Below are 14,533 nucleotides of genomic sequence, written 5' to 3'. Positions count from 1 at the left end.
ATTATCTTGGTGAAACCCAGGATTATGAGAAAAATAAAAAAAAAGAAAAGGGGTATCAAGTGCAGAATACAAAAAACCCAGATTGTTTTGGTCGTTCTGGCTGAGAAACAGAATCGTAGTTTTTCTTCTATTAAAAGCCCAAAGTGAAATCCCATATGCTGCAAGCCATCTGCATAACTTAAATGTGTGAAACATAATTAAGCTCTTCTTTTATTCCCCTTCCCCAACCTTCTGTCTCATCTTTTTATTTTTCTGGCGTGATTCAGTTCTTTTATTTAAGGCCAGAGTGGTGATGAGGAACCCTTTGAGCCACCAATGCCCAGCAGCCCAAGGAAGAAGAGTCCTATCAGGGAACTGGCTCCTGGGGGAGGCCCAGCTTTCTGCAATTAGAATAATTAATTGCTAACTCCTACAAAAGCCTGAGAGGGAAAACCACTCTGCATCTTGCTGAGTAGTAGTACATGTAATTGCAAGGGCAGAGTTTTGCCTTTGTTTGTTTTGCCTTTTTTTTGCTTTTTTGTCCTCTGTGATGCATGACTAAGTGGTATGAAGTCCTTCACAACTTGGGAAGGTGGAAAGCAGGTCTGATTCTCCTCTAGGTGAGTGCCTTTTTCTGATACCTTCTTGGTGCCTGGCCTGATGACTAATATAGCGTTTCGTTGCAAAATGAAGCCACTTGAGTAGATGGGTGTAGAGGAAATTTTGCTTTGACATGCTTAGTAGCTACAAGAAGTCCCATCTGCTGAGAGAGCAGTTTTCATCTCCTGGCAATACAGTCCTGGCTTTTCCCTGCCTGGTTCATGGGCAGGCATTGGGGATGGTGGTGAGGCAGTGATTATCTCCTTCATGTCTTGCATGTGGTCTGATGTCGCTAGGCTTGCTTTGAGGGGGACACCAGGTTTACAATTCCCAGCAGATTTACAGTAGGTAGAGGTGTGTTATCCTTTCAATCCAGTTCCCTTTTTGCTCTCTCCCATTGCTAATCCCCCCTGGCCCTCTGGCAGTCCTCTCTCCCTTGTTCCTCCTACTGCCTGCTCCATCCCCACGGCTGCTGTGGGTGCCAGCAGCAGCTCCCCACGGTGCCACAGATGCAGGGCTGGTGTCCCCGTTGAGTTGCCTCTATAATTTCCCCAGGATCCCACATCCTGGGAAGCTATCCCAGGGTGCCTTCCCACGGGCCCTGTGCTTGGAAGCCCCCCAGGGTTTTGGTGTCTCCAGATGACAGTGCGTGGTGGTGGAAACTCTTGAGATGACTTAATTCCCTCCCTTTCCCCGCTCCAAGTTGGTTTCTCGCCCCACTGTGCTCAGGGAGGGTTACCCAGATGGCTTAAATCAGCAGCCGTGGTTGAGCTGCTGTAGTTGATCAGCAGGGACTGCATCTCTTGCTTTTAGTCAGTGATGCCTTGGGGATGTTTTCCCCCACGGATTCCTGTACCACGGGGGAAATAGACACCCCTGTGGAGTGAAGGCGGGTGGTGGCAATCACCCCACCAAAGGGAGCAAGATTATTATTGCTTCAGCCTTTGAGGAGCGCGAAGGGAGGAAGCGAGAGGAGAGCAGCTGAAAGATGAGGAAACGAGGAGTGCTGAGATGATGGGAATATAAAACTTATCTGTCATTTTCGAAAGACTTTTTTTTTTTGTGTGACAAAAGGTGGAAGTGAAAGGAAGAAGGAAGTAGCTGGTGCTGAAGAGAAACATAAGTCTCCTGGGGAAGGTTTTTTTTTTTTTTTTTTTTTAATCGGGTTTTGTTTATGCCTATGGGTTTTAACTGTGCTGCGTTTTGTTCACGAGATTGAAATGAGACTTCTCCCTGGCTGAAGCCTTCCAGTAAATGATTTGTTTTTAATAATGGTTGGTTTTTTTAATAAAAATTAAAAATAAAATCAAAAATATAAATATGACAAGTGATGATAATGCTTGTTTGATGGTTTTGTTTGGTTTGGATCACCTGATGGCACGGTTTGCCCACCTGAGCAGTGGGAAGGAGGGAGGTCAGATGTGGTTGGATCGGTATCTACAGGTCTAATAGTTCCTAGTGAGGAATGGCAAAGCGTTTATCCTCCCTGATCCTGGCCTGTCATCATTTTTTGGCAGTACTTCCCCGAGCAGTCGCTGTCACACGCTTCAAGGAGCCCAGGGCAGCCGTGCGCATCCTTCCCTCGGGATGCTCAGCCACCTTCACCAACAGCTGGAGCTCAGTGCTCCACAGCACAGTGCTGACAGCTCTGATTCACCCCACCAGGGCTTTATATTCACTCCCCGGCCAGTTATTATCTTGGTGAAACCCAGGATTATGAGAAAAATAAAAAAAAAGAAAAGGGGTATCAAGTGCAGAATACAAAAAACCCAGATTGTTTTGGTCGTTCTGGCTGAGAAACAGAATCGTAGTTTTTCTTCTATTAAAAGCCCAAAGTGAAATCCCGTACGCTGCGAGCCATCTGCATAACTTAAATGTGTGAAAAATAATTAAGCTCTTCTTTTATTCCCCTTCCCCAACCTTCTGTCTCATCTTTTTATTTTTCTGGCGTGATTCAGTTCTTTTATTTAAGGCCAGAGTGGTGATGAGGAACCCTTTGAGCCACCAATGCCCAGCAGCCCAAGGAAGAAGAGTCCTATCAGGGAACTGGCTCCTGGGGGAGGCCCAGCTTTCTGCAATTAGAATAATTAATTGCTAACTCCTACAAAAGCCTGAGAGGGAAAACCACTCTGCATCTTGCTGAGTAGTAGTACATGTAATTGCAAGGGCAGAGTTTTGCCTTTGTTTGTTTTGCCTTTTTTTTGCTTTTTTGTCCTCTGTGATGCATGACTAAGTGGTATGAAGTCCTTCACAACTTGGGAAGGTGGAAAGCAGGTCTGATTCTCCTCTAGGTGAGTGCCTTTTTCTGATACCTTCTTGGTGCCTGGCCTGATGACTAATATAGCGTTTCGTTGCAAAATGAAGCCACTTGAGTAGATGGGTGTAGAGGAAATTTTGCTTTGACATGCTTAGTAGCTACAAGAAGTCCCATCTGCTGAGAGAGCAGTTTTCATCTCCTGGCAATACAGTCCTGGCTTTTCCCTGCCTGGTTCATGGGCAGGCATTGGGGATGGTGGTGAGGCAGTGATTATCTCCTTCATGTCTTGCATGTGGTCTGATGTCGCTAGGCTTGCTTTGAGGGGGACACCAGGTTTACAATTCCCAGCAGATTTACAGTAGGTAGAGGTGTGTTATCCTTTCAATCCAGTTCCCTTTTTGCTCTCTCCCATTGCTAATCCCCCCTGGCCCTCTGGCAGTCCTCTCTCCCTTGTTCCTCCTACTGCCTGCTCCATCCCCACGGCTGCTGTGGGTGCCAGCAGCAGCTCCCCACGGTGCCACAGATGCAGGGCTGGTGTCCCCGTTGAGTTGCCTCTATAATTTCCCCAGGATCCCACATCCTGGGAAGCTATCCCAGGGTGCCTTCCCACGGGCCCTGTGCTTGGAAGCCCCCCAGGGTTTTGGTGTCTCCAGATGACAGTGCGTGGTGGTGGAAACTCTTGAGATGACTTAATTCCCTCCCTTTCCCCGCTCCAAGTTGGTTTCTCGCCCCACTGTGCTCAGGGAGGGTTACCCAGATGGCTTAAATCAGCAGCCGTGGTTGAGCTGCTGTAGTTGATCAGCAGGGACTGCATCTCTTGCTTTTAGTCAGTGATGCCTTGGGGATGTTTTCCCCCACAGACTCCTGTACCACGGGGGAAATAGACACCCCTGTGGAGTGAAGGCGGGTGGTGGCAATCACCCCACCAAAGGGAGCAAGATTATTATTGCTTCAGCCTTTGAGGAGCGCGAAGGGAGGAAGCGAGAGGAGAGCAGCTGAAAGATGAGGAAACGAGGAGTGCTGAGATGATGGGAATATAAAACTTATCTGTCATTTTCGAAAGACTTTTTTTTTTTGTGTGACAAAAGGTGGAAGTGAAAGGAAGAAGGAAGTAGCTGGTGCTGAAGAGAAACATAAGTCTCCTGGGGAAGTGCTGGCTAAAGGGCCAGAGAGCTCCTGTGAGCCTGGCTGGGTGTGGGAAGCTGAAGGGATATCCCAGGCGAGGGCTGTGGTGGGATGGAGGAGTTGGGGTTTCCCTGTGAACCCACCACATCCCACCCCACAGCTCCAGGAGTCTCCAGGCAGCAACACTATAGGGGTGGGAAGACACGAAGCCCAATTAAGGCACTGCTGGGTGAGGGTCCAGGCTGCTGTGGGGTCCCTGGGGCAGCCGTGTGACAAGCAGCATTTAGGATCAGCCTTCTTGTGGCAAAACCCACTGGGGTGTTCAGCAGATAACCAAACTGCACCGGTGGGTTTTGGTGTCTCATGTTGTCAGAGTATTTCCACCTGAAACCCAGAGTGCCTGGGGACGTGCCACCACAACCTCTACCCAGGGCTGTCTTCTGCAGGAACTCCCTCCAGGGCTGGGGCAAAAGGAGCCAAACTGAGAGCAAATATGAGCCTTTTGGAGGAGAATCCTGCTTTTTTTCCTACCCTGGAGTCAAGAGTGTTTTTCTATTGAAAATTTGCAGGAATGCGCAGCCGCCCTTGTTTACTTTTTTAGAATAATGATTCCTTCACTTGCAGTGGCTCCAGTTCAACAAAATAATTAAATGTATGCAGAAATCCATTTAGGAAAAATACAGCTTTTAAGTGTATGCTCTGTTAAGTCCTAAAATCCTGCTGATGCCTAGCGATCGTGGCTGAGCTGGTGGGTTGCTCCTGTCCCAGCTGAGCACCAGGGCTCTCCTGGTTTGAGGCAGTGAAAGGAAAGCAGCACCTCTGACGGGCTGGAAAAGCAACTGTTGGATGTGAAATGCTGCATTTCAGGAAGCTTAATGTGGTGGTTTTGCTCATTTATATTTGAGACAAGAGCCAGAGATGCTTTTCTTCTAGAAAATTCTTTTCCTTTCCAGTGGCTTTCTGCAAATATATTTAAAGCAAGAGAAAAACCAGGGCTGTGCTTTGTCCCAGGGGAGGTCTCGCATGCGGTGCTGTAGCGGAAAATATGTGCTTTTCCAGCATCATGGAAACCTCAAGAGCACTGTTTGCTTGGCTTATGAAGGAGGTTTGGAGCTGACCTGCCCCATATGCTTGGGGGATCTGGCCGTGGGGTGGGCGACGGCAGCTCCCTGAGCCTCACTGTGTCAGAAAGTGGAAAGGCAAAAGCCTTCGTGGGTGTCAAAGGGCAGGCAGAGGCTTGGATGAAGCCAAGTCATCGCAGCCAGATGTGCTGCAGGACGATGACCCCTGAAAGTCAAGCCTGAAGGCAGGGGTGAAGCCACCCACATGCCACCGCTGGAAGAAATCATCCTCCCTGCTTTTCTGCCGTACATAAATTCTTGTTTCTGCATGTGGTTTATTGGAAAGTCGTTGCACCTGTTGGCTGTTGTCTCAGGAGGAAAGAATAGGAAAACTGAGGGTGATACTTGTGCTGGTGAAAGGAGCTCGAAGCAGCAATCAGCATGGGAAGCATCTCGCTGTGGCTCAGACAACTCTTGCATTTTTTTCCTTCAGAGTCCTTTTCGGTGAGACACTTGAGAAGTTTTGCTGAAATCCGCGAATTCCCCAAAGAAAAATACTGAGGGGGATTTTCTTTCCAACAAAGAATGATGCCTTACTGTTTTGTAATAATTTTAGGAGTAAATGCTTTGCAAAAGCTCAGTGCTTTTCCTAGAAGTCATTTGGTGCAGGAGCAGAGAGGTATCAAGTATGCAGTGAGTCAGGCAGCACGCGGCGCCGCGTGAAGGCATCCTCCTCCTCCTCAGGTAGAATAACTTTGCTGAGGATCAGTTATCCCCTCCTGGAAGGAAGGTGACAGGAAGGGCTTGTTGGATGCTGCCATTCATGGTACACTGAAAAATTCTTTACAGAATTGTCATGAGTTGGCCCAGGCACATCTCTTTCCCTTGCCCTTGCTTACCCTTGATTCTTCTGCAGCTTTTTAGAGAGCTTGGCTGCCTCTTGGGCTTTTGACTTGCCCTTGCCACCTGTCTCTTCTTCCTCTGTTCAGTCAGTCTTTCCAATGGGACTTCATCTGACTTCTGAAGTCACACCTTCCTTTTTTTTTTTTTCCACATGCAGCTTGTGCATCAAGCCCTATTATTCAAAACTGGTTGTCTTTTAACTGTTACTTCTGGAAGAAGAACAGAGATCTCCTGTTTGGAAAATAGTTGTGTAAAACCTGGAGGCCTCCTGAGGGCATTTGTTGAATTTGTGGTTTTGTGGAGGCGGGATGATGAATTCACGGATTTCAGGATTTCCACCAGTGCTTCTGTGTAGTTCTTCTAGCTCTCTGCCTTTGTTTCAAAGTATACACTTGGGTTAAGTGGCCTTTTTCAGTGACTGTTTAGTGGCAATCTCATATAACCCCCAAGTATTACAACGCTATCTTTGTACACGCAGCACTTGTGGAGTTACCAAACCCTACAAAGAGCCAGAGGATGGCTCTGAAGAAAGGTGAAGTGTCATGATGACAGTGACTGCAGTCATGACTTTATAATGAAGGCTGACTTTTGTAACACTAGTCTGAAGACATATCCATTTGCTGTAAACTGTAGGTATCCCCATGCCTAGCATGGTGGGTGTTCTCCTAGCAAGAAACAGTGGTGTTCATGGCTTTGAACACCAGACAAGCTCATGTGGTGATGTGGCTTTCAGCTTGGAACTGGCTTCTGATGGTCATCTGGCTGGTCAGGGTGCTCTACCAAGTCTGTCTGGTTCTACTCCGAGACAGATAACAGATCCCCTCACCCTTGCTACCAATGTAGACCCCAAAGTGCTCAGTTAGAAATATTTACAGACTCGTCCCTGACAACGGGACATCCATCCCCACACTCAAGCTAAAGGGACCCGATTTTGCAATCTTTGCTCACATGAATGGTAGTGACACACCCCGTTAATCAACCCTGCCGACGTGCACTGGCACCAGCAAGAGATTAAACTAGAAAAGTGCCTGGTTCCCTTCATTAGCTCGTAACTAAAGAGCAGGAAAAAGTGGAATAAACAAACCCAAGCTGCAGAGTAGTCACGCAAGGCAAAGGGAACCATGGAACATCAGCAGAAAGTGCTCCAGGACAACACCATCTGCGAGCACTTGAGGTTCAGGAAATGCTGCTCTTCAAGAAGTTCACGGTGCTATTGCGTACGGCCGGAAACTGGGGGTGAGGCTGTGCAATTATACCTTTTATTTGCTCAGCATATTTTGCCTCTTTTTACGTAAAATCAGCAAATGAGGAACTTCAAGTCGCTTCTCCCATAAAAGCTTTTGACTGCAGAATTGTCTATGGGCTTTCTTCTTTTGGGCTGTTTCTACCTTACCTTCTTGCTGCTGTTAACATGAAATGTAGGGAAAGAGTAATAGAATGACCTGTTCTCCAAGCTTTTCTGAAATGCCTAGGAAGCATTTAGGTCCCAAAAGATGGGACGCTGAGCTGGATCAGCACTGAACCATGAGCCACTGTAGGACTGGTTGAGCTGTGCAGGCTCAGATGTGGTCCTGTGCTGTGCCTGCAAAGGTCCTGGTGCAGGTTTGGGAGATGCTCTCCATTGGGTGCATAGATAAGGCAAGAACGATGCTCATCCCATGCTCAGGCTTGGTATGGGAACTGTGCTTGCCGTGAGGTCCCAGCTGTGTGGCTGGTGCCACTGGGGCACAGGGTAGAGGTTGTGGGACTGCCCTGGCTTTACACAGGAAGAGGGAAAGATGTAGTGTTAAGGAGGTAAAAACCAGACGCTCTGAGGGAAAGCAACTCATTGGTACATGTGTCCTCTCCACCAGCCGTTCCTATGACTAATCTCTCCCCTGCTAAGTACCTTTACAGTAAGAAGGGCAGCTGCTGTGTCAGGTTAGTGGTTTCTGAGGCAATACCATTGCCTCATTGTTTATTTTGGGTTTCCTGACTCCTCGGAGTGAGCTGGCTCGTTGGGAAGCCACGTTCTCTTTCTTCTCTGCCATCACTTGACGATGGCACCAAGGGTTGCAAGCAAACCTATGCAGGATGTCAGGCATCAACTGTACAAAAGCCTTGCTGAGTCAAAGGAGATGCTGAGATGTTTGAAGGTCTTTTTTTAAGGACCAGAGCAGTCCACATCATATCTGAGGCTATTTAAAAACAGATGGGAAGAAACTGACCCTGGGAAGCCCTGAAATGAGGTGGTGGCTGCCTGGGGAGAAATAACCTGCCTTTGGTTCAGCGGAGGTGAATGATTCAGAGAGCTGTGGGTGGACCTGCCTGGGGAATCAAAGGGTCGTCTTCATCCGGGCTCTTCCTTCTGCCCTTCACTCCGACTTGCTTTTAGCTTTAGGTTGTTATTGACAAGAATTGGGAGAAATGGAGACTGGGTGTACCCAGGGAGAGGATGAAACGCTGGGATGTGTGGGGCTGATGGGCAGGGAGGGATGCTGAGCTTGGAGAACCGTGTTTCTGCAGTGCACGACCTGGGGATGCTCAGGGGCTTTGGGGGAGTGAGGGAAGCACCGTGAGTAACGCTCAGACTTGGTGGTCCCAGACCTGCTGACCAAATGTGCCTCCCCAGCTACTACTTTTGGACACCACGAGCAAGTGATTTCACTTTCCTGTTTAAAACCAGACCCCCTGAAGTCACACCACTGGCTGCTAAAGCTCACCTTGCAGCAACCCCTCTTCTCCCATGGGTAACGTCAGGCGGCACAAATCCTACCTGGGAGTGAGGGGCGGCAGGGCTGCACTGCTTGCTCTTTAATTGTAACCAGATTCCCCTAGAAATGTCTGCTGAAATATTTATAAATATCATAGCCAGCAGCTGCTAATGCCAAACAGGAAATTTTAAGCTGAACAAACTTTTCCACGTTTCTAAGTGGGAAAAGTAAACTGTAGCTAAGACCAGTATTTTTTTTTAAAAAAAAAAAAAGTCTAAATAGCAACAGGCGTCCACTGTTCCGTATCCTGAGAGAAGTTCAGAAGCCCTGGTCCCTTCCAGATAGGCCATCTTCTGTAACCATTATATCTGCACAGTGAGATAGAAGGTTTCTCTAAAAAAGAAATTTGGGTTATACCTCAACACAGGCAGTTGTGCTGTGTGACGTGACAGCCCCACACAATGGTACAGTCTCTACATTAGGGCTGTCTCACAGTGGGAATGGCCATTGGGAAGTATTCAGTAAAGGTATATATGTTGTACCTGCTCTCACTGTAGCTGTCTGTGTCAGAAGGCTGGCATTTTAAGCTGTTGGTTAATGTAATTTCAAGGAAAATAAATAACGTGCAGAACAAACTTGAGTATAAGAAGTTCCACCTAAACATGAGGAGGAACTTGTTTACTGTGAGAGTGGTAGAGCACTGGAACAGGCTGCCCAGAGAGGTGGTGGGGTCTCCTTCTCTGGAGACATTCAAAAACCGCCTGGACAAGATCCTGTCCAACCTGCTCTAGGTAGACCCACTCCGGTGGGGGGTTGGACTTGATGATCTCCAGAGGTCCCTTCCAACCCCATATGATTCTATGATTCTATAACTTGAATGGAGAGCAATGGGCCAGCAACGAGGCTGGTGGGAGCAGTGACCACCCGAGGGAAAGGAGCCCTGTTTTGTCTTGTACTTGGTGTTTTGAGCTTTTTTTTTTTTCCCTCTCAAGTTCTTTTCTAGGATTTTCTTGTTTCTGCTCATTCATTACTTGGTATCGAGGCAGTATTTTGGAGCACTGATACATGGAAAAAATGTAACGCTAAATCTTTGTGGAATTTGCTGTTTTAAACAACTTCTGCCGTTTATGAATTCACTAAATTCATTTTCAGGCAAAAGGCATTATTAGGCTTCTAAAGACTGATTCATTTCATAGTAACGGTATTGAAATAGAGATGAAATGAAGCAAATATCCTCAGTGTGCATATTAACTCTGAAACTGTGTTCTTCAGTTCAAGCATCTTCAAAATGGAGAAGTACAGATCTAAAACCTTGAGTCTTTTGAAGAATGAATTATCAAAATAACTCAATCTCTACCATCCCACAATTACCTTCATATACAGATATTTCTGATCTCCTTTTCCAGTAATGTCTGTTCACTATGATATCTTAATGGAAAGAGAAGAGTTTTCTGACGCTGAGAACTCCTTTGTTGATTTTTAACTTCTGGCTACTGGTAGCAAATCCTTATCCACTTCTTTTATATGAGTTTATTTTCTTTGAAACGAGTCAATGGTGTATGGTGAGCTTGGCTGCAGCAGTGCATAGACTGAATCACATTTCACTGTCTGGGTGGCTTTTGGTGAGCAGCGTGCATTTCAAGAGGCAAGAAGATCACATTAGGAAATGAAGTTTTAAGGATTCCTGTAAATTTTAGTGACTAATAGTAGTCAGATCTTAGGAAGGTTTTTTTCCGGGATAAAATGTGGAATTTAGCAACAAATTTATTCATAGCTTTTCTGCTTGAATGGACTCTATCTGGTTCAATTATAGGTGGGAAATAAAGCACCCAGGTGGGCAGCCCTGTGAGCACTTGATTTTTATTGTGAGACTGTGAGGAAGGAAGGTCTGAGCCCGGTGTGGGATGAAGGGGAGTGCTGCTGACTGAATGACCAGAGACATCCATGGCGCTCAGGGGTCCCTACCAGCTTCCTTGGGATCATGGTGCACTACGTTGTCAGCTCGCTATCCAGAAATTCATCACATGAGGACTGCAGGAGTTTTAGCCCTAAAAATCCTCCTTTCCATTCTGCTGATCACTTCTGTAGGTTGTTGCTAAACTCTTGGCTTTTAGGATTGGTCTCTCGCAGTTGTTACCCAGGCACCCTGGAAGGATGCATGTGGGGCAAAAGAAAGGGTTTGGTCTCCTTCCTGCCCAGGCAGGTGGTATTGGCATTAATCCTGCCTGTATTTTTCCATGTATAAAGAAAACATCCCTTTGCAATTATTTTTCCTTTTCTTTTCATGCTATCACTGCAGATATTATATGGAAAACCGAGTTAAATTTTTCAGCAGTTGGAAAGACAGCACAGCAGCTGAAAAGAAAGGTGGGGATCTTTGGATAGTATCCATATCTCAATCAAAGAGTTTTAAACAGGATATCTCACTGGTGGTTTGTCACCACGTAATCAGTCCTCCAGCTCCCTTTAAGGTGGAATCTCCCTCACTGTGCAGGTTTGCCAAGGTACAGTCTGCCATGCTTGAGCAACTTTTCCCTTGGGAATTGCTCAGAAGCATGTATTTGTGATGTTGTGGACGGTGAATCTCTATCCTAGACCTTAAATCACCTGTATCAGAGGCTTGACTTCTGCATGCAAGTCCTGGCTGAGCACAGGTGTGATGTGCAGATCCCTTGGCATCTCCCTGATGCTGCAGCACCCTCCTGCTGTACCCTTTAAAGCATCACTGAGTTTTCCTTTCCTTGCTTGACAGGAGGCACCAGGCTCTCCTGGGCCAGAATAGGCATGACGGAGCGTGAGTCACGAGTGCTCCATGTTCTGGTATCTGGAACAAGTTTCTGAGTCTAATTTAAGCCAGACACTTAGTGGGAAAGAAATGTGCCTCTGAGCCTCTGCAGATGTGTAGGAAGCCAGGAGGGGCACATCTTAGCAGAGAGAGATGTTTTGTCTCACTCTTAGTTAATGCTAAAGAGCCCCAAGTGTCACTAAGTGAGGCTTGAAAATGCAGTTAGGGCATTTCACTGCCACTGGGAAAGTATCTGAGCTCTTTGATGCGCTCTTAAATACAGATCTAACAGTGTGAGGCCAGGGTACTCAACTGGTTGCTCTTTCACGCATACTTTCCCTCCAGAGGCATGGCTTTTCAAAATCCTTGAGGATGGCTTTAATTCTTGATGATGGTTGGTCAAAGCTTTGATGTAGATCTTGCGTGCGTAGACGAGGAGACGGTCTAAGGTCTGCTTTTCCCTGCCTTTGTGCATCAGCACTGTTGGAACAGCCTCAGCTCTTTGCTGTCTGCTGTCCTGTGACTCTTGTTTAGATTCAGATGTCTCCACGGTCAATGTCTTCCTCTGACCGCAGGGATTCAGCAACATCTTAAACATGCAGATGCGACACAAAGCAATCGAGCTGCGGTCAGATGCCACTGCTGTGACAAGGAGGCCCATTTACAACTCTAGTTTTGAAAGGCCAGCAATTAAACTCATTTTCTGCATAACTAATGAGGAAATTCTGGTTGCATTTCACTAGGCTCTAAATAAGTTGGTTTTGAAGGAACTTTACTCTTCCTACAATGTGGTGCTGTGAAAGGCCAGCAATTAAACTCATTTTCTGCTTAACTGATGAGAAAATTCTGGCTGCATTCCACTAAGGTCTAAATAAGAAGTTGGTTTTGAAGGAACTTCACTCTTCCTACAATGTGGTGCTATATCTCTTTGAGCTGTAGAATACTTTTAAGTCTCTGCCTATCAGCTTGGATGGGCATTGCCTGACTCCTATGCAATTATCACTTTTCATTTTATTTATCTTAACATAAATAAATACTAAGGTGCCACTCTGGTATTTTTCTTCCAACCTCCATGTGATTAATAGGGAATGACAGGAAGAGAGTGATGCCGAGAGCCTCTTTTACAAGGTTTGGGGGAGAACACCATAAGGGAGTAGATGACCGTGTCCTGAAAGGCAAAGTTGACTCACTCCAGACCAAGACAAACATTGAACCTTGAAGATGTTGGCCTGTATCATCCACTGCCAAACATAAGATTACAGATAGTTCTGAGTGAGAGACCACCAAGACAGCTTGAATAGCAAGATGTGAAAAAAGGAGCAAGCTACCCGTCTAATATTACAGTTGTCCACTGCAGACTGGGTTGTTTAAGGTAAAGGCAAACTGGAATGTCCATAAAGAGCGAGAGGAAAGTAGCTGGCCAAAGCGCTGTGTGCCAGGTCCCTGCTGAGGTGGCATCACTCCACCTTGCCTCAGGCACTGGAGCTGCAGCACTTGAAGACCTGGAATTTTTATTGCATTCAGGAGCAAATTAGATCTGGTTTAGGAATTTTCCAGTAAAATCCTTCTTTGCTGAGAAGCGTCGATTCACTGAAACCAAAACTAAGTATAATGATAATGACAAATATTTTTCATTATATCCTGGGTGGGCTTGTCAATAACAGAGATGGAGACCGTCACAGCATAGCTCACACTGGCTTAAGAAGCTGAGGTTGATATTTCAGGGTGGATTTAGGCTAGAGAGGAGCTCACCCATACCTCAGCAGCTCGGTGGTTTCCCCCCACCTCCACTCCAGGAGATCCTGGAGGTCTCCCAGCTCCTCGTATGGACTCAGGCAGTGCCATGAACTGAACATCAGGGAGTATCAGAGCCGGCTGGCTCCCTGAAGCCCAAGGGGGCTCTTGGAGACCAGACGAGACTATCTCCCCTGACCAGCCATGGTCATGAGACATCCCTTGAGTGCACAGAACTTGCTGGAGATTTACAGCAGGTGGAGGTTAATGGGTTCACATCTGTTCTTGGCTCCACAATGCAGGAATTAACTTGTCAGGTTTAAACGTTTGACATCTTACAGATCCACAGACTCTTCCGAGCTGCAATAGTGGAAGAGGAAATTAAGCTTAATTAAATCCCCTTATGCATTAAAATGTACCATGCCTGTTTACACCCTGCTTCTAATAATTCATCCCCAAAGCAATGACTCTTACTTCAAAACTATTTTCTTCCTTGACTTCTGGGACTGTGTCAGCTGTTCACTCGGGATGGCAGCTGATTAGAGAGGGATGGAAAAGAGGAAGAAATACTAACTTCTGGGTTTTGGGCTGCTCTGCAAAGAATGGCTTTTCTGCTCCATGCTGGGGGGTATAGCTGAACGAGGCTGTCTGACTGGAAGTGGGACAGCCCCTTGAAATAGTTTATCCTGTCCATTAATCAAAATTCCCCTTAGATTCTTAGAACTGGACCTGTCAGAAGGAACAAGGCTCCGCTTGGATTGTGCCACATGACTTAACCCTAAAAGTAACACCTTTTGGTGACTTGTGTGTGCCACACACTGGCCCAAAGGCAAAGACATGTATTAGTTCTGCTGTTCCAACAAGGATCTAATCATAGATGTACCCTTGAGTTATCCTTTTCCAGCCCACTCCTTTGGAGAAAGATGTCTTTACCTTCTGTTTCCCTTGTTATTTTTAACCAGGGCCAGAATTCAAACAAGGATTTGCAAACGTGATGGTGAGCAGTGCACCTGATGGACCTGGCCCTGCCTGCTTTAGAGCAGCTTCTGGTTTGGTCCCTTCCTACCCCATCTCAACTTCACCAAGCTTGGCTATAGGCCGTGGCAAGTGAGTGTGGTGTCAAGTGTAGTAAGCCGTGGAAATTTGCCTCTCCATTTAAGTAAACTGCCTAAATAAATAGATAATTACTTAAATATATAACGCAGTACTGTAACACCACTGTTAGGTCTATAGCAGCAGCAGCTCCATCCAGATAGGAAGTGCGTGTCCAGGTTAGTGTGGCCTTTCCAACCATGGCAAAAGGACCATTACCTGTCCTTCTGGAACTATGTGCTGATGGGATGCAGACGTCTGTAAAGTTCTGGTCTCCAGTGGCTGTAATTGCTGCTAGCTTAAT

Source organism: Calidris pugnax, unplaced genomic scaffold, assembly GCF_001431845.1.
Source record: "Calidris pugnax isolate Ruff unplaced genomic scaffold, ASM143184v1 scaffold27, whole genome shotgun sequence".
Taxonomy (NCBI): Eukaryota; Metazoa; Chordata; class Aves; order Charadriiformes; family Scolopacidae; genus Calidris; species Calidris pugnax.
This window is presented reverse-complemented; position numbering follows the sequence as displayed.